This window comes from Hyaena hyaena, unplaced genomic scaffold (genome assembly GCF_003009895.1).
Source record: "Hyaena hyaena isolate Hyena2069 unplaced genomic scaffold, ASM300989v1 scaffold_489, whole genome shotgun sequence".
In the NCBI taxonomy this organism is placed as follows: Eukaryota; Metazoa; Chordata; class Mammalia; order Carnivora; family Hyaenidae; genus Hyaena; species Hyaena hyaena.
The window spans coordinates 315,874-336,603 of NW_024081120.1; positions in this window are offsets into that span (position 1 = coordinate 315,874).

Below are 20,730 nucleotides of genomic sequence, written 5' to 3' on the forward strand. Positions count from 1 at the left end.
TCTTTAAGCTTAAATTTTAAGTTTCACCAGTGATTTTATTGGATATATCGTGATCTCATTTATATCTATCCTTATGATTTTCATCTACATAACAAACGAGGTAAAAATTTACAATATATTGTGAATTTACTCTGGAGCATAGATATAAGTATACTTCAGATTTATAAAAGACAACTTGAAGAAATCAAGATTAATCACTGAAATATTTGAAGGTTTTCAGAAAATTTGCATACTTAATCTATTTTTTTAAATAATTTTACTCTATTGGTTACTAACTAGTATTGGATAGATCTTCAGAGGTTTGGGAGAAATAGAAATGTTTGTTTTCATTTTATTTATGCATAAAATAAAATAACAGATCTCTTGTATTACTTATGTAAATAAGAAACCCAATAATCAAATCAAAGAGAGAGAGAGACTTAAAAGGGAACAAAAGGAGGAAAAAGTTGATATGGAAATGTTTCTCAATGCATAAAAGCAAAGTCAGAAATCATAAATGAAAATAATAATTGATATGGCTTATACCAAAAAACAAAAACTTGTGTAATGTTCCATAAGGCTGAAAAGAGAAAAACTGGAAAAATCATTTTCAGCACATGTTTCAGACAAAATGTTAAAAGTCTCACTATGAAGAAAATTTGAGATCAAACTAAGGTTATATTTGCTTTAATATTACATTTACAGAATTTAGTAAGAGTACCCTCCCTACCTTAGGGATTTCTCATCTCCAAAGATACTGAAAAAACTGTGTTTACTCACTCTGACCCACTTTCAGACTACCACTGCGTCATCACTCACCACCTGTCAGGAGAAAGGTACTTTGATACTCTCTGTAGTCAGATACTGGACCTCCTAGATTACTGACTATCACTCTTCTAAATTCAGTTGTCTACAGAACCTCTTATTGTCAATAACATCCACCTTTCTACCAGTCTAGTGAGACCAGAATTAAACGGAGCTAAATAATGGCCAGAAGTTTTACAACTATTTCTATCACTAGAAAAGGTAGTTTGGGGGATCCCACTGTTTCTTGAGCAAATTAGGCAACATGGTTACCTAACTCAAATATTAACCTCCTCTCCAAATCCTACATCTAGGATTCCATCTGGAAGACTGAATTTGGGGTGAAATTGTGGAGTCCCTCCCATCTCTGGAATTAATGTCACAATATTTCTGCTTCAGTATTAATTATTTCTCTGCATGCTTGGGAGTAAATATATTTAGCTACAAGAATCCTAAGAGAGAAGAGCAAAATAAAATCTGACTGAAATATTTCTTGAGATGTGGGATTTTCAGTTTCCTCAATAAGCATCATATTTACTACATATGTGTATGTATATGTACCTATGTGTATGAAAATAACAAATATCATCAATTATTGTTGAAATGGTTACATAGGGATTATTTTAATTTTGTTCCTTACAGCTTCTCTATTTGCCAAAGTTTGTATGGTGAATGTATGTTCCTGTTTAATTAAGAAGAAAAATCATTAGTTTTTAAAGTAAAATTAAGTGCCAGTCCCATTCCATTTCCTCGTTAACATTAATAACAGAAGAATCCTTTTAAATTCTCTTTGCTATATTTCATTAAAATTAAGTCTAACAGTTTTTTTTCTTAACTTATGAAAGGTTTATTTGAGAATTTCAAAGACTATTAGTGGCACTAATATTAACATAGACCAAATAACTAGCTTGATGTTCTTTATAACCAGGAAGGTACTCCATAAGCAATATTTGACATTCACTCACTCAACAAAGTTATTGAACTTACTGCATGCTAGGCACTATGATTACAAAAATAATTAAAATATAGGTTTGTCATGTAAGGGAATCTAAATTTGTATTAGAAAAGATAGATAAAACACTAAACAGAACACTCCTCAAGAGGTCTTCTAAATATGTGTCATAGTATAAGCAAAGTACAGCACAAGCACAGAGCTCTGATGCTAAATGAATCCTTATCTACCTTTCAGTGATCAGATTTTATTATTTTGTATCTAGTAGAGTTTTAAGAAACCTGGGAGTCTAAATGGCTGTGTCATGAATAACCAACTAAACCATTGTTGACTCTTCAGTAAATTCTAAATTTATAGTAATTTCTTAAACCAACAAATATCTTGAAAATATTCACTAATTCACAAAGATTTAGCTTTGTCTAACTTTTTACAAATAAGTAGGAATAGTCTCAATAATTCAAAGAACTATGCTGTTGATTGAGGGTTTAAAAATCTTTCTTGACTTTATCTATCCTCGTTTTCTCCAATAAATTTCATTATAAAACCTGCTAGGGCCAGGGGCGCGTGGGTAGCTCAGTCAGTTAAGTGTCCGACTTTGGCTCAGGTCATGATCTCATGGTTTGTGAGTTTGAGCCCCGCATCAGGCTCTGTGCTGACAGCTCGGAGCCTGGATCCTGCTTTGGATTCTGTGTCTCCCTCTCTCTATCTGCCCCTCCCTGTTCAGGCTCGCTCTCACTCTTTCTCTCAAAACAAAACAAACAAACAAAAAAAAAAACATTAAAAAACGAAAAATAAAATAAAAACCTGCTAGGGACAGAAAATCCCTTGCCAGTAATCTGAGGCTATATTTTATACTGCTCATTTCCTTGGACCAGAACTTTATTGTACTAACTCCGATACTCTGTGTCTTCACTAATATATATTTTTTAAGTTTTAATTCTAATACCAGTATAGCTAACATACAGTGCTATATTAGTTTCTAGTATGCAATATAGTGATTCAAAAATTCTATACATCATTCAGTGCTTATCATGATAAGTGTACTCTTTAATCCCCATCAGCTATTTTGACCATCCCCCTACCAAACTCCTTCATTGTGCAAAAGTGTAGTAGTCCCAATAGTTTATTTTTGCTTTTATGGCTTCAGGTCTTACTGTCACTATTATGTTTTGATGTAGTCCCAATTGTTTATTTTTGCTTTTGTTTCTCTTGCCTCAGAAGATGCATCTAGAAAAAATCTTGCTACAATCAATGTCAGCCAAATAACTGCCTGTGTTACCTTCTGGGATTTTAATAGCTTCAGGTCTCATAATTAGGTCTCTAATCCATTTGTGTTCATGTTTGTGTATGGTGTAAGAAAGTGGTCCAGGTTGTTTCTTTTGCATGTAGCTGTCCAGTTTTCCCAACACGATTTGTTGAAGAAACTGCCTTTTTCCCATTGCATATTCTTGTCTCTTTTGTCAAAGACTAAATGACCATATAATTATGGGTTTGTTTCTGGGCTTTCTATTCTGTTCTACTGAGCAGATATATGTCTATTATTTGTGGTGGTACTATAAAGTTTTGTTTACTACAGCTTTGTAGTATAACTTGAAATCTGGAATTGTGATACCTCCAGCTTTGTGTTTCTTTTTCAATACTATTTTGGGCATTTGGGGTCTTTTACAATTCCACACAAATTTTAGGATTATTTATTCTAGTGATATTTTGATAGGGATTGCATTAAGTGTGTAGATTGCTTAGGGTGGTACAGACAGACATTTTAGCATTATTTTTTCTTCTAATCAATGAGCATGGTATTTCTTTCCATTTCTTTGTGTTGTCTTCAATTTCTTTCATCCGTGTTTTATAGTTTTTGAGTACAGGCATTTCAAATCTTTTGTGAAATTTATTCCTAGATATTTTTATTATTTTTGATGCAATTGTAAATGGGATTGTTTTCTTAATTTTACTTTCTGCTGCTTCATTATTAGTGTATAGGAATGCAATAGATTTTTGTACATTGATTTTGCTCACTGAATTCATTTATCAGTTCTTGGTTTTTGTTTTTGTTTTTGTTTTTTGGTGGAGTCGTTAGACTTTACTGTATATAGTATCATGTCATCTGCAAATAGTGACAGTTTTACTTCTTCTTTACCAATATGGATGCCTCTTATTTCTTTTTGTTGTCTAATTGCTGAGGCTAGGACTTCCAGTATTTTGCTCAATAGAAGCAGTGAGAGTGCCCATTCTTGTCTTATTCCTGACCTTAGGGAAAAAACTCAGTTTTTTTCCCCCATTGAGTATGATGTTAGCTGCGGATTTTTCCCATATTGCCTTTATTATGTTGAGATCTGTTTCCTCTAGACCTACTTTGCTGAGTGTTTTTATCATAAATGGATGTTTATTGTCAAATGCTTTTTATGTGTCTATTGAAATGATCATATGGTTCTTATCCTTTCTGTTATTGATGTGATGTTTCACATTGGTTGATTTATGAATATTGAACCACCCTTATGTCCGAGGAATAAATCCAATTTTATTGTGTTGAATGATTTTTGGTTTTGTTGGATTTCGTTTGCTAATGCTTTGTTGAGGATTTTTGCATCATAAGGGATATTGGCCTCTGGGTCTCATTTTGTGATGTTTCTATCTGGTTTTGGCATCAGGGTAATGCTGACCTCCTAGAATGAATTTGGAAGTTTTCCTTCATTTTCTATTTTTTTGGAATTGTTTGAGGAGAATAGGTATTAACTCAGCTTCAAATATTTGGTAGAATTCACTTGTGAAACCATCTGGTCCTGGACTTTTGAGTGTTTTGATTATTGATTTGACTTCATTGCTATTAATAAGTCTGTTCAAATTTTCTTTTTCTTCTGGATTCAATTTTGAGATGTTATATGTTTGTAGGAATTTATCAATTTTTTCTAGGTTGTCCGATTTGTTGGCATACAATTTTTCATAATATTCTCTTCTAATCTTTTCCACTTCTGTGTTCACTAACATTGAACTAGGGCAATATTCAAGCAGACAAGAAGCCCTACCTTAACTCTAAGATTTGGGATAAAAATAAGAGATTACATGAAACTTGATATTATCTTCTAGGTGTTAATTACAGAAGAAAATCACAAGTCTAAAAATTTAGGGAATTATGTTTTAATTTCCAAAGAATACACAGGTACATATTGCACTACTGCAAATATTTCCAAAGAGCTTCAAGTGTACAATGTGTCACTTTTATTTGCATAAGAAACATGAATTGGCTAGGCAGACATGTTATCTATTTCTTGAAAGCAAAAGAGAGAGAATTCATGGTCTTTAAATAACAGTAAGTAGCTAAATTAAAGGCAAACCAAGCTTTTCTTATCTCCCATCTGTTGCTTTTTCTCTAGGCAATACCTATCCTTTACTGCATCATTGTATTTTAAAAGATGGAGAACACAATTAATAAATTGCTTTTGTCATGTAAATTAATGACCAACTAACAAATGCTGTATTTTTGCATATAGAAAGCAGAAATAAAAAATATGTTTCTACCATCTGAAACTTTTATTTTATTTCAAATATGAAGACATGAATTATATAACAAAGGCAACATTAGCCTAGGGGTATTTTGGGGGCTTTATAACAGTTCCGAGTCTTTTGGTTGTGAGATAGTGTTTAAACCTGGGGTTCAAGTGATGCCGCTAGAACCCTATTCTTTTTGTCTTTTGACAGTTGCCACTTTTTTAGGTTGACTCTTTCCTCATATAAAACAGATCTTCTTGCTAGCAAAAGAGTTCCAATTGTCCTAGATGGCAAGCTTGCAGGTCCAAGTTCCAAAGCAAAAGTAAAGATCTCAGAGCGATTTCAACAAAATTTCCCTTCATTCCACTGGGTTTCAGTGCACCATGTGTTCATTCCTATGTCAATCGCATTTGCTTAAAATGTGATGTTCTGGTTACCTTAGATCAAAAGCTGAATTCTGAAGCTAGAAACGAAAACAATATAACTACTAAGCCCATAGACTGTAGATAAACAAGTTTATTTCTTCAACAAATATTAAATAAGCTTATCCTAAAAGGAAAAGCGGAGGGCAGGTATCATTACACATCAGTTACGGTATTTGGTTTGCATGTAGCAAAAACCAATTTGGTCTAATTTAATTGAAATAGGCTAATTTTCACAAGACAATAAAACTCTCTCATTGAATTCAAAAGCAAGATAGGAACAAGAACTCATGAACAGTTTGTGTTTGTCCATCTCTGGTTTCTTGTTCTCACTTAAAATCCTCATTCTTTGCTTCTGCTGTCCGGATTTCTCTTATACTTTGTTATGGACAGTTGAATGCAAAGCCACAACTCCAGAGATTTTGCATCATTATTCAAATCTCAATTAGAAACTCTTATTCCCAAATTGAAATATTTATTTATTTATTTATTTATTTATTTAATGTTTTATTTATTTCTGAGAGGACGAGAGAGAGAGAGACAGCATGAATAGGGGAGAGTCAGAGAGAGAGGGGTACAGAATCTGAAACAGGCTCCAGGCTCTGAGCTAGCTGTCAGCACAGAGCACCACGTGGAGCTTGAACTCACGAACCATGAGATCATGACCTGAGCCGAAGTCGGACACTCAACCGAATGAGCCACCCAGGTGTCCCCCAAATTGATATATTTAAGTAGGAGGGATTGATTGGACCAGCCTGTGTAAAATGGCCATGCCTCATCCAATTAGCTGCAACCAAGGGCAAGGTTGGACAGAATAAATATGGCTGTCATACCTCTGTAAGTAAAAAGGATCGTTAAAGGCATTACAATGAGCTTGATGGATAGTCCAAAGATTGGCTACCTCATATTAAGCACTGCCAACCTAAGGTAGCTTTAAAGCTTCCTTTAAAGGGGTTGATCTTATGAGAAAGAATGAAATCTGGCCATGTGTAGCAACATGGATGGAACTTGAGGGTGTTATGTTGAGTGAAATAAGTCAGGCAGAGGACAGATACCATATGTTTGCAAGTATAGGAGGATTAGGAGGAACTTAATGGAGGACCATGTGGAGAAGAAGGGTAAAAATCTTGGGGGAGAGGGACGGAGGCAAACCATGAGAGACTCTTGAATACTAAGAACAAACTGAGGGCTGATGGGGGTGGGGGGGAGGTGAAGGGTGATGATGGGCATGGAGGAGGGCACTTGGGATGAGCATTGGTGTTATATGGAAACCAATTTGACAATAAACTATTTTAAAAAGGGGGGGGTGCTGATCCTTATCCTTGTTTAAACATTAAGGTGGAAGTAATATTTAAAAACTAGTGATAGATGCATGCATGTAATTTATAGCAATGTAAGTGGATATAAAAATGTTAAGAGAAGAAAACAGTCAAAGCAGTAGGTGCCTGGGGGAATGGAAAAAGAGTCTTAGAAGGTGAAATAAAAAGTCAGATAAGGAAGTTGAGATTTCTAAAAATACCTATTTCATGAATTTGCCCAGGGCTAACCTTTCTCACATTGTACTATCTATAAGCCAAATACTTTAAATTATAAATCAGGGAGGGTTAAAATTATATAATTATCTTCATACTATCCTGAAGAAAAATGTGTAAGCAAAAAATACTTAAAAGATTAATGAAAATATCTAGCACCAGTCCCCTAACATTTAAATCAAAGAATCAAGTTTATGAGTGGTATAACCCAATCCCGGCTGTGGGATGATTTATAGGGGCAGAGGTAATCTATAAGGCAACAGGGAAGGCCACCAAAAGGGGATTTATAAATTAAAATCAATATGTGAATTTCACTCTGAAGCCTATGGTAGTTAGTGCTGATTGCAGAGCTCTGGTGAATGGCCTCTAAACCTGCTTTTAAACATAGATCACTATGTTTTCCACCAGCAGGAGTTTAGAGACAGTCTGACTGGGAATTCTAGGGGGCAAAGTTATTCTGTGAAAGACTAGCAAAACTTGGAATATTTGTAAATACACACACACACACACACACAAAAGAGAAATATGTTTAGTATTTTAAAAATGTTGTTTTAAGATAAAGCTTGAAAAAATTAAATAAGTGATCAGATGGATAAAAGCAACAGCCACCCATTTTTTAAGTTTATTTCTTTATTTTGAGAAAGAAAGTGTGTGTATTTGCTCTCGTGCACATATGTATAGGGGAGAGGCAGAGAGAGGGAGAGAGAGAATCCCAAGCAGGTTCTACACTGTCAGCTCAGTGCCTAACAAGGAGCTCAAACCCACAAATTGTGAGATCATAACTTGAGACAAAATGAAGAGTCAGATGCTTAACAGAGTGAGCCACCCAGCCAAATTGGCATTTTAATAGCTGACATGCATGCTTGCATTTATTTTCACAAAAAGCAACATTGTGAAATGATTAAATGCACCTACTCAGAAGCTAGACTTCTAGACTTGAATACAGGATTCAGACAGTAGGGTTTGGGCAAAGTGATTTAGCCTCTTCCTGTCTCTGTGTCTTCTGTAAAATGGGTGTGATTGGCATACTACCCTTTTTTCACCCATACTCATTTTTCAGTCAAAATCAATTTAAAAATTTCTTGTTTGAATTTTCAGAAATATTTATGGATTTCACATATTAAACTACTTTTTTTTACACAAATGAGATTGTGATATACCTTTGTGTTTTTTACAAAGGAATTAAAAATATCTCCATATTAGTATTATAGAATGCAATCATTGTTTTAAATGGGTTATTAATCCATTGTATGGATGAACCATCCTTTTTAAGCCTCAGAATGGATATTGATTTGGTTACAATTTTTTTCCTACATGAAAAATGGATGGGAGGAGAAGTGGGAAATAGCTTTATACTTACCAAATTATAAAGAATATAAGTACATCTGCATAATGAGTTCTTAGATATGGTATTGCTGGGTCAAGGGCTAGGAGGTTTGAAATGAAAATGTCTTCTTCAAATTTAAATTTTGTTATCTCCTATTTCCTATAAAGTAAGGAACAAGACAATCATGTATATTTGAATTGCGTATAATATAAAAATGTCTAAGATTCTGGAAAGCTCTCTTTAGAATAAAATACAGTGTGATCTTTGTTGTTTATTTAGTCCTTTTTCTCTTCTGGCTTTTAGTTATGGTCTCAGCATCTGTGCATTACTGGTAAGTGATGAGTTGTTGCCTACACAGTATCAGATGAAATTTTCATACTTTTCAAATACTTATTAGTTCATTGACTAATTCTGCTTGGCAGTCTTTGAAGGGTGGATAAGATGATAGCAGAAAATAATAAGTTATGTTATGTAAGAACTTTAGTAACAGAGCTAATATTTGTTTACATTTTAATATTGCATTTTTCATGTGAAATGTTTCCAAAGACATGATAGAAAAAAATCATTTTGTTAAGTGAAAGCATTTATAATAACTAATATGAAAATTTTCTCCTGAAAAATGAAGTTTTAGAGCTTTGTGTAAGTAAATAATCTTTAAGTCTCTTATTGCCTTTCTTTCTCACTAAATTCATTGGCACTTTTTATAGGATTTTATTCTGTCAAGGTGTCCCTTTGCCATTCCACACAATTTTGACCATCTCTAAACCTTTATTTAAGTTTTTCTCCAGTGACATCCTTTATCTACTAAGATAACCAACTCTTTTTATCTCCAGACCTCTCAGATGAAGGGCTTAAGAAAAACTGGAGCAGGGGGCAAGCAGAACAGGGTAGTCCTATTCTTTAGAGGACTTCCCTTTTTATTTTACTCTGATCTTCATGCGTGTGAGAAAAACAATTCTGAAACATCCCGCTGTGTTTCTCTCTTTTTTCCTCCTTTCCCCAGTTGCCAAGTATTTTTACGTATTTCCTGGGATACAAATACACAGGAGAATCTTTTATTTGTTTCATAACTAATCTCCCATTAAAGTGTTTGAGATTACCGCAAAATAATGATCTGAGTTATTCTGAAATTGTTTGCTGAGTGCACAGGAGGCCTGAAGGACACAAGTGAAAGATGGATTTGGTTTGTCCCTTCTTAGTCTCTTCTTCTCAGCTTCCAAAGCTTATCTTACCTCAGAATGAAAATTAAAGAATTACTAATTTTCACTTCATCAAACTTACTCAGTATACTGATTATTACCTGCTTTGTGGTAGAGAAATTAGGGGTTTCTTTATTTAGATTCCATCTGTATATCAGAGCTCAGTGAAAGGATATCTGTAAGGAATATAAAATCTGAGTTTATCTCAGCCTTTTTATGACTTACTGGAAGTGTAGCATCTTGGTAATTAGTCTTTGAATTTCATTGATTGCACGTGTATTTACAAGGAATTTTCTAGTTCTCTGAATCTGTAGTCCTTTACCTTGAGCGTTATTTGTTGTTATGACAGGACATAATGAGGTTGAATTACCAGTTATGGAATTGGAAAAACAAGTATTTGTCTAGGAAAATTAAAGAGATTAATTCATTTATTTCTCCTCCAGATATAGTACCATTCACTTTTTCTTTTCAGCCAATTTCAGCCAATGTCTTTAAATGCCAAATGATTGAAGATTAGTACTAATTATATGTAACATATTAAGCTATTGTAGATCTCTAATGTTAATAGTGACTAGCAGCGGTTTTTGAATTAGGCCAATATTTAGCACCTCACTAAATAAGGTTTTTTCACATCTTACTTGTAAGTTACAGATTTGACTTCAGTATCATGAAAAAGTTTTGTGGCCTGGGAAGAAAATATAAGCAAAACCCTTTAAATCTCTTTCCAAAATTGGTAAGTGAATAAAGAAGCTAAACATTTTCATTCATTATTGTGATCAAAAGATTAAAATTTGCCTATGGTAAAAAAAAAAAAATAGAGCAGCTATTATTTACTAAATGTCGGTGTTTAACATTTGTAAGTTTTAGAGTTCATGCACGACTTCCCAATTTAATTGGGAAGATAAAATATAAATTTTTAGATTTTTGAAGCTCCCAGGCTCCAGTAAGGATGAATAAAAGACTTAACCGGAACTCTGCACGCTTGAGCTGAGTGGATGGGTCCAGGGAAAGAGCTGCTAGGTTGGATCTTGTAACCCTGCTGAGTGCCTAATACAAAAGGGCATTGTTTTACATAGATAATCTCATTTAATTGTCAAAATATACTTTCATATTATCTTTGTTTCAAAAGAGCAAGAAGTAAGGCTCTGCAAGGATAGAAAACAACTTGTTTGAGAAATTTAGTCAACAACCTATGGATATCCTACTCCAAAGTTCATTTAATTTCATTAAACTACAGAAAGATGAGGAAGAGTGAACTGTTTTGAAAGTTAAGGTCAGTGAACCTAACAACCAGTCTGCAATATAATAATACTTTGTTGACTCAAAATACTTCTACATATGTATTCTTTGTCCCCAGCGCTGTGCTCAGAATTGTTGGGGGACGAGGAGTTGATAGTGCATCCTAGGACTAGTTCTTGATTTGAGTCATTTTTCCCCAGAATCCTAGCTCTTAACCACTACACCACACCACGTAGATGCCGGCATTCATGATAGAGAAAGACCCTTAACAGACTTGAAACCTCTTTTGATTTGCATTAAAAAAATTGAGAGACCAAGTGAGAGCTGGGCATTGGAGTCTAGGCCACCACATTCCAATTTAAAAGGGTGTCCTAAGCTTTCCTGCATGGTAGGTGCTACCATATTTGCCTCAATAAAGACAAGATCAAGAATTTGTACGAGCAGATACTATTATGAGTGCTTCACTAATGTTTCCCAGTAGAAAATGCCAGAAGAGCACATTGTATTAGGAATAACTCACAAGAAAAAAAAATGATTTATAATAATCCAGTAAATTATTCCTTGATTAGCTATCTAGAATTATTAGAATACTAATTGTCCATTTATGTAAAAATAAGTTGAACCTTTAGGGGCCGGTATGAATAATGAGTTATTTTCTTCTTATAATTGTGTTATAAAGCAATTTTGTTTAAAAAATTAAATATATGTTATCAACAGGAGATGTTTCCTTTAAAAATTTTTTTTATTTTTTCAATTATGAATTTGTAACACATATATTAAGTAATGAATATGTGTGAAGTAAATTTTACTTTTTACTTTAATAGTATAAAAACCTTCATATTTTTACAGTAATCATTTGGCTCAGGAAATATACATAATATTTAAGGCAATTAATATTTAAAAGTCACATATCTACATTAGATGCACAGTATAGAAACTACAGATCTAAAATTCTGTTTCCCTAAGAACTATAAAATGTGAATATCAAATACTTATTTAACAGAAGATTCTTTATTTTCTTGGACATACAGGTAACCAGGAAATTAAATTAAAATGTAATTTAAATTAATTAAATTTATTATTCTTATGAATATATTGCTAAACCAAAGAGAAACACAACTCTAATTTACAGTGACTGTTAAAATACAAATCCTGCCCTATTCTGTAAACATTCTACCTTCAATTTCTTACCTTTGGAAACATGGATTCCATTTTTACCTGTTTACACATTTACTTTGGAATGTAGAGAGGGGCGCCTGGGTGGCTTAGTCGGTTAAGCGTCCGACTTTCGCTTAGGTCATGATCTTCCGGTTCGTGGGTTCGAGCCCAGCGTCGGGCTCTGTGCTGACTGCCAGCTCGGAGCCTGGAGCTTGTTTCAGTCTGTGACTCCCTCTCTCTCTGACCCTCCCCTGCTCACGCTGTCTCTCTCTCTCTCTCTCCTAGAAATAAATAAAACATTAAAAAAAATGGAATGTAGAGAAAAATGACATTGTCTGGTGAATGTCTGCCTTGCCTGTTAACAAACCAGCCGGAACCAAAGACTCAGCCCCCATACCTTCTCATCCATAGAGACTCCATACAGACCACTCATCTTCCCATATGAACTGGGATCCTCAAAATTTCCCATCCATAGAGACTCCATACAGACCACTCATTTTCCCATAGGAAATGGGATAGGAAGCTAAGAATCATTATTAGAAAAAGGGAGGATTGGGGAGCCTGAGTGGGTGAGTCAGTTAAGCATCTGACTCTTGATTTTGGCTCAGGCCATGATCACATGAGATTGAGCCTTGAGTCAGGCTCTGTGCTGCTTGGGATTCTCTCTCTCTGCCCTTCTCATTTCTGTCTCTCTCTGTCTCTCTCTCTCTTTGAAAATCAATTAATAAACTTAAAAAAAAAGAGGCATTATTCAGAAGACTCTGCAAGGAGAAAAATGGGGGTATTTGACCGGTTGAAAAAGAAAAAAAAAAAAAAACTAGGAACATCTAGAACGCTGAGTGTGGAAAGACTCCCGAGTGGGATTCCTTTCCAAGGATGATTTTTAACTGCTTTCCATCCCATTGTAGTTTCCATATGCCTTGGAGAGGGATTCAGGAGAAGAGGGGAGACAAAGACAAAACGATTTGTTAATACTTTCACCATTGAATAAAAAGTAACATAAGACTGATTCCCCAACTTGAGATATTATTAGATCAAAAGAAGACTAAGTTTGGGCCACCCGGGTTTGTTAATTGAGTGTCCAACTCTTGATTTTGGCTCAGGTCATCATCTTAGGGTTGTGTGATTGAACCTCTTAAGCAGCACAGAGTCTGCTTAAGATTTTTGCTCTCCTTCTCCCTCTGTCTCTCCCCAACTCAATTAAAAAAAAAAAAAAAAGAAGGAAAGGAAAAGAAACAAAAGAAAAGAAAAGAAAGGAAAGGAAAGGAGGAGGAGAAGGAGAAGACAGGGACTAAGATTGAGATTAAGTATCCTGCCCTCCCTCTCCAAAAAGTTGCCAAGATTAGACACTTGTTCCCCAGCTCAGAAGATCTGTTGGGTGCTTAACCAAAAGAAGAGGAATAAGGGACAGAGTCTCTCTGATATGACAGAGTCTTGGGGTACAATAGCCATATGTAGGCATGAGCATCAATCTGTACAAGGCTGAGTGATCTGGGGATGCATGACCCGGATGACTGTTCTGCTCGTGAGTTCCAGCCTCCATCAGTCACTGCCTATGTTGCCTTATCTTATACCATTTACAGAACAAATTTGTTATATAACTTTGAAATTTTAAAAATCCGAGTATTTATATCAGGCACATTCCTCTTAAAATATGAATGTAACTTCCAGAAATTTCCTAGTTCTACACCTTCTTATATTAGCAATGACTTGCTAGCAATGAAGTTTGCAAACTTAGTGGTTTTATGGTGCCAGTCTTAAGTCCAAGTCTGAAAGAATGACACTAACTTCAATACTTGACAGAATAAATCTGTTCAGCTGACAAGATTTATTTTGCATAAAAATGATATAAGCCAAATGCTACAGTTGAAAGTCCCACTATTCATCTTTTGTTCCTTGGAGAGTAGTAGACCAAGTAACATCAATAGACAACACTGAAGCTGTATCTTAGGCATCCCAAACAAGACTTCCTTGCTTTGATACCCTTCCCTGCCATGAGGGTCTTAAAATATCCCAGAACAACTTTTATTACCATGTAAGACAGTAAATCAAGACCTAACAATTGGATTCAGGGTTCTCAATTCTCAACACGCCATCTTCAGGTAGCTTGTCTTACAGGCTTTTATGTTTTATGACCAACGAGTTTCTAATTATATGCACTTTATAGGCTCCTTATACATTGTTCCTATCATGAACCATTACAGTGTGTTAGCATCAACCAGATTCTCTCCTCTCTTGTATGTTTCATACTTTTAACTCACATATCATTTAAATAAATAAATTCATGGTTAATACATGCTGAAAATCATTATTTTATTTCTTATTTTATGAACATACAAATCCAGTGGCCAAATAATTCATTTAGAAGGGCTAAATTGATCTGTGGGCCTTCTCTTCTTTCACCACCTCTTCTGCTACCGTCTTGCCAATACGTCCAATTTTTGTCATGGCAACCAGTTGGAAAGAACTTCAAGCTGCTTACATGCTGTGTCTCTGAAACATTTGGGATGTCAATTGTCCTCCTCTTGTGTCTTCCTTAGAGTCTTATATTGCAAACCTACCATATTATTGTATGACAATATTGCACTAATGGTTTCTAAATGTTGAGCTAGTTCATATATCATTCTTGTAAAATAACACTAAATCGTAAGAATTAGGGATGGTACTAAGCCTCTCAGTGAAGCAAATTGGGAAGGCTTTAAGAAGGGAAAAGCAACAATTTTTCTTAGTTGAAATGAACCCAAAGGACAAGTATCTACACATACCTTTACTTGCACCCAATATTGCTTGAGTATGCCTGTTGCTCTGTACCCTTGAAAGCATAGGACATTTCACATCTTAAGCTATACCACACATACATTTTTGATTGACCTAAATTCTTCTTTCTGCCTATCCTACATTCTACAACCCAAGTTCCCCTGAATGTCAATAGGACGACCTTAAAATAAAAGAAACTTGGTTATTTCAGTCCTTTAAAGCCTATTAAGATACACTAAAAATTATCAGAACTTATGATATTTAAACTTGAAAAGCTCAAAGAATTGTGGGCACCTGGGTGGCTCAGTCAGTTAAGTGTCTAACTTCAGCTCAGGTCATGATCTCACAGTTTCTGGGTTCAAGCCCTGCATCTGGCTCTGTGCTGACTGCCAGCTCAGAGCCTGGACCCTGTTTCGGATTCTGTGTCTCCCTCTCTCTGACCCTCCCCTGCTTTCTCTCTCTCTCTCTCTTTCTCTCTCTCAGAAATAAAAAAAAAAAAAGAAAGAAAATCTCAAAATTGTTACCAAAATGACAAATAATATGTGAGAAAAATATTGGAGAGAAAACAGGATGCCATTAATGAACACATCCCAGCCAGAATGGTGATCAAGTTCTGTCTATAAAAGAGCAGAAAAATACAGCCAAATAGTAATTTCTGGAGTGAAAAGAAGAACTCTTGAGGTAAAGATTACTATGCACTGAAAATATCCCTTCTACAAGATGTTTCTTTCTTTTACCCTTAGGAAGACAGGGAGAATCCACTAAACAAGAAGGGCAGTGCCTTTAGACAGAAGGTTATTTATGAATGCCAATTATGGCCCAGAGCAGTTAATTTGATTTCTCTCATGCTGCACAAAGATTATAAGGTAAAGGAAATGTCTTTTATTTCAGTTTCTTAAAAAGAGATCTTAGCCGATCACAGCTCCCAGTTATAAACATGTCAGTAAACTTATGTGTTGCTTTGATTTATGAAAGAATATTGACATTTTACATATCACTTCATTAGACTTATGTTAATTAAATCATGATGGTGATTTTTCATGCCTTTTTATTTTCTCAGTTCTTCCTTTAGGAGAAAAAAAACCATCATGTGTCAATTAATCCATCTTAACTTACCCCAAAAAATGATTTTTTAAAAACTTCAGTACTTAAATTAATAAGCAATTCACTTTATAAACAGGTTTTATTGTTTTTGTTTTGTTGGCAGCTGAGAACCTCACTCCAAGGTGATATTTGAGAATTTTAAAGAATCTTTCATTCAAACTACTGATTTTCATGATCTTTAATAAGTTGGAAATCATAATTCCAAGGAAATAAAATAAATAAAAATAATGAATTTAGAGATGAAATTGATTTTTTAATCCACCTTTGTCCTTGAAAGTACATCTGGGCCATTATATGGTGATATTAATCAATACCAAGTTAGACCCCAAACTGGTTAAAGCATACTTTTATGCTTTGTTATGGAAAGAGCAAAGAAGGTTCCATTTTATATATATGACCCTACAGCATTATGCTTTATAAGAAAGAGTCTTTCCCATTTTCAGTCTAAACAGCAATCTCTGCTTGCAGCTGTTCTATTTGAGTAACCTGATTAAAACTGAATGATAACTTTTTTCCAAGTCTTTACTGTATTTATGATTGCTGCAATAAATGGCCACAATCTTCTTTCTCCAGATAGGATATTTTCCCTGAAGAAGCTCAACATCTTTTAACTCTTAGTTTTGAAGACTTTTCTTTTCTAAGCCGCTAGTGGAGATTTTTTAATCAAAACATCTTTTATAGCCAATGGTTCACGTCATCATTAAACTAGCTAAATAAATGGTATATAGCCTTATCCATAGAAAAATACTGCATTAATGGATTTGAAAGGAAGGACATAAATAAGTAGGGCACTGGGATCAAAATTGTTCCAGCGATATCTTTTTAAGACTTGTTCTCAAATATATATTTAAGAGATAATGTCCCTGGAATGAAATATTGTCCATGGATAGTGTTTTGTTGCTTACAAGCAAATATTGAAGTAAAGCCAAGACATATATTTTGGAAGGGGAAAAAAAAACCCTGCTACATCCTTAACAATGGGTGAAACACAATTTCACTTTCTCAAGTATAAGGACAATTAAAGGCAAGAGCTACATTTAAACATATATCTCAGAGTTGCAAAGGAATTTGTTTACTTAATCTACCCAGATATAACAATGTCTTTTATGGGTCCCTGACAGAAAATCATCCAGCCTTCCCTTGAAAATGTGCACAAATAAAAGTCTTTATAATTCCTGAAATAACCCATCCTATTATTACTTAACATTTTATCAATGGCTTAATTTTTTTTTTTTCTAATACAGACAGAGCACAAGCAGGGGAGGGGCAGAGAGAGAAGGAGAAATAGTGTCTGAAGCAGGCTCCAGGCTCTGAGCTGTCAGCACAGAGCCCTACACAGGGCTCGAAATCACAAACCGTGAGATCATGACCTAAGCCAAAGTTGATGCTTAACTGACTGACCCACCCAGGTACGTCATTGACTTTTTCATCTTGGAGCAAAAATATGCTTCCAAATACCACCTGTTAGTGCTGGCCGGTCACATGCTTCAGTGAAGTTACCAGAGGTAACTCTGCCAGTACTTAAAATATGTCATGATCCCAGACTCCCCAAATTTGTCTTTCCAAAGCCAAGAATTTCTCAGTTTTTCAAGTCTTGAACTAATATCCACCTTAATATTGGGCAAAATTGAATACTGTATCAGGTTCAGGAAAATGGTTGCTTTGCTTGTCCAGATTAAGGCAGATTACAAGCGCAGTTATGTTTTTAGCTGCCTTGCTGTATTACTTTTTGCTGCTCGGTTAAGAGTAACACTGAAGTGTAATTCTACTGAAGTGTGATTGTTTTTGCTAATGGTATGTGCATGTGTATATTTAAGTATATATACATATGTGCGCTCACGTGCACATGCACACACACACAAACACACACACACACACACACACACACACATTTTCCAAGGCTTTTTCAAATTAACTGCTGTTGAACAATGTCACATATCCTGTGACTTATGAAATTAAAAGAAGCAAAAATTGAATATTGTTCTTTAATTTTTGTTGTTGAAAATGGTGAGAAATGATATTTTCAGTTGCTATCTACTTGGAAAATGTGTGTGTGTGTGTATTTACCTTTCAGCCTCACTTGGGATATCCTCCAAGATCCAAATTCCTATTTTAGTCTACAAAGCAGCTTTACCATGATTGACTTCTCTAATCCTTCTTCCCACCTATGAGAAGATTCCTCTTCCCATCACTGACACTCTACTTTCTGACTCTCCTTCCTCATTTCCTCTGTTATAGTACATCCATTACTGAGATGTTTGTAATAGGTCCACAAATCTTTCTTTCAGCAAATTGTAAATAGCCTTGAAAATCAGGGTGCTAACACTGTGCAAACAAACTGAACAATGCTGCAGAAAACAAAACAAAGCAAAACAAAGTGTTACATAAGGAATTATATACCATTTACTAAATTTTATGAAAAGTGTTAACAAACCCATAGTCCAAAATATATAGATTCAGTGAAATAATTTGGCATAAGACAAAAAGAATTTTTTGTTTTTCACTTGCAAGTTAAGTGACTTTGGGCAGTAACTAATGTTTTAGAAGCTCATTTTCCTCATCTGTAAAATAAGGATAATTTTTTTCAGTCTGGTTGTAAAGAATTAAAAAAATATTTTAATTTATTCTTTGCATATTGCATTTCAAAAACTGTAGAAATAATTTGTGTATATCTTAAATTTTAATTTAATATTCATAACACTTACGCATCTAAAATAGCATATGTAAAAGTCTTAGCACTGAGTCTTACACACAAAATGCATTTAATGTATGTTTATGGCTTCTCCATTATCTTTATGTTAAAATTATAGAAAAAACCTATTCTGAACTCCAGGCATTCTGTCAATCAGCATGCTGTATTGCTCACTAAATTAAAATAATAATAATACTAATGTAATCTTACTGATTTGCATTACAATATGATTAGTTACATGACAACATTAATTTTAACATTAAGAATTTGAACTATTCAAAAAGTTCCTTCTCAACTGCTAATCTGTTTAGTTTTTCAGCAAGGCCTAAAATATTTCCAAATATAAATTTGGCCAATTTTATGCTTAGAATATTAACAAAAAATTTATTAGGGTCAATTTACAAAATCCTGAAAAGTTGCCTTAAAAATTCAACAAAAAGTTTAAAGGATGCTTCAAAATAATTGTTAAAAACACAACTTGTACTGAAAGGAAATTTGTGTATCATGATCACATGTGTCTAGATACAGTTTGCATTTTACCTTCATTGGTTGTCTAGCATATGGACTGCCAACCAACTTGTAGGCACTTAACACAATTTGGTGAAATTAATATCTTAATGACAAAATAAAAGTCATGAAGCAATTAAGGACATTTGGTAAAATAGGTAAAGCAAAACCTTTAGGTGCACATTATACAAATGTGTGAAACTTAAAGTTATTTCTTACCAAATTCAGTGATGTCTTTAATAGATTAAGAAAAAAAAAACTTGGTTTAACCAAAGGTGATTTTTATTTTTAAAAAGGACTATATATATATATATATATATATATATATGACCCAATTAATAAAAGGCTAATAGTCCTCTATTTTCTGACTTTTTAGCATTTTTTTTTCTTTTCATGTGAATATTTGCAAGATGGAGTGAAGAATAATGAAGACGCTAGCCCCTGTCACTGCAGAGCTAGAGACACTGGGAAATACATTGAGTGACAGAGAATATGTTGATATGCTGCAGCAAAACACACCCAGCTACAGTCACGAGAGGATTGCTCCAAAGCTTTTAGGACTAAGCTTTTTCTGAAATCTCTTTTAGGTTACCTGGAAGCTTGATTGTCTTGCTGTTTCCTATTGGCTTTTAACCTTGCCACACTTCCCTCTTTACCATGTTTGTCGAGTTAAGAAGACAAATCCAGAGTTAGGAACTGCTTCTCTAACATTGCAGTACTTGGTAAAATGATTACATACATGATTTCATTCTCTCATATATATGTATATTTTGTGGGGAAGTGTTATGAGCCACACACACTGTGTTAGGCACTGCAGCGAGAGAACTGAAGATGGATATTACCAGTTCTCAAAGGGTTCATGATCTGTTGGGACAGAATGGCAAATTCAACAACTACAAAGCAGCTTCTTACTATAAATGCCATAGAAAGATTTCTGGAAAATAAAACCAGAAATTTTGGGAAAACAAAAAAGCATCTAAGAAGAAAAAAACCCAACATGTCTAATGTGAAGTCCAAAATGCATGTACAGCTTCATCAGGTGAAGGGCAGAGTAAGGTAGGAGTAAGTAAGAGAGAAATTAGTTTCTTAATGGAATTTTCTATTTCTATATATCTAGAGTGTAGAGAGTAAATTAGCAATGACAGAAATGATGCACAAGAAATAAGTATTATCCATATCATGGAATACTCTGTAGCCTGACTTTTTTCTGGGTACTATAGGGAGCCATTGGTAGCTTAATAAAGAGTTAAGACTCACCAGACTTGGATCTTAGTAAAATCAGCCTGGATGCACTGCAGAAAATGAATTGATAGTAGAGTCAAGGGTAATGATTAGGAGTCTTTTGGAGTAAACCTGCTAAGAAATAATGGTGGTCTGACCTTAGAAAGAAGCAAAAGGAATTTATTTTAGCCAGTAGAACAGTAGGCTTATTCATTAGGAAAGCCAAATAACCATTGCATAGTTTCCTACAAGATGACAAAGTAAGATACTTATAGATTTTTAAGAAGCACTTAGTGATGCCATACTATTGGTTATATACACAGACAAAAATTTAATTTTTTCTTCATAATT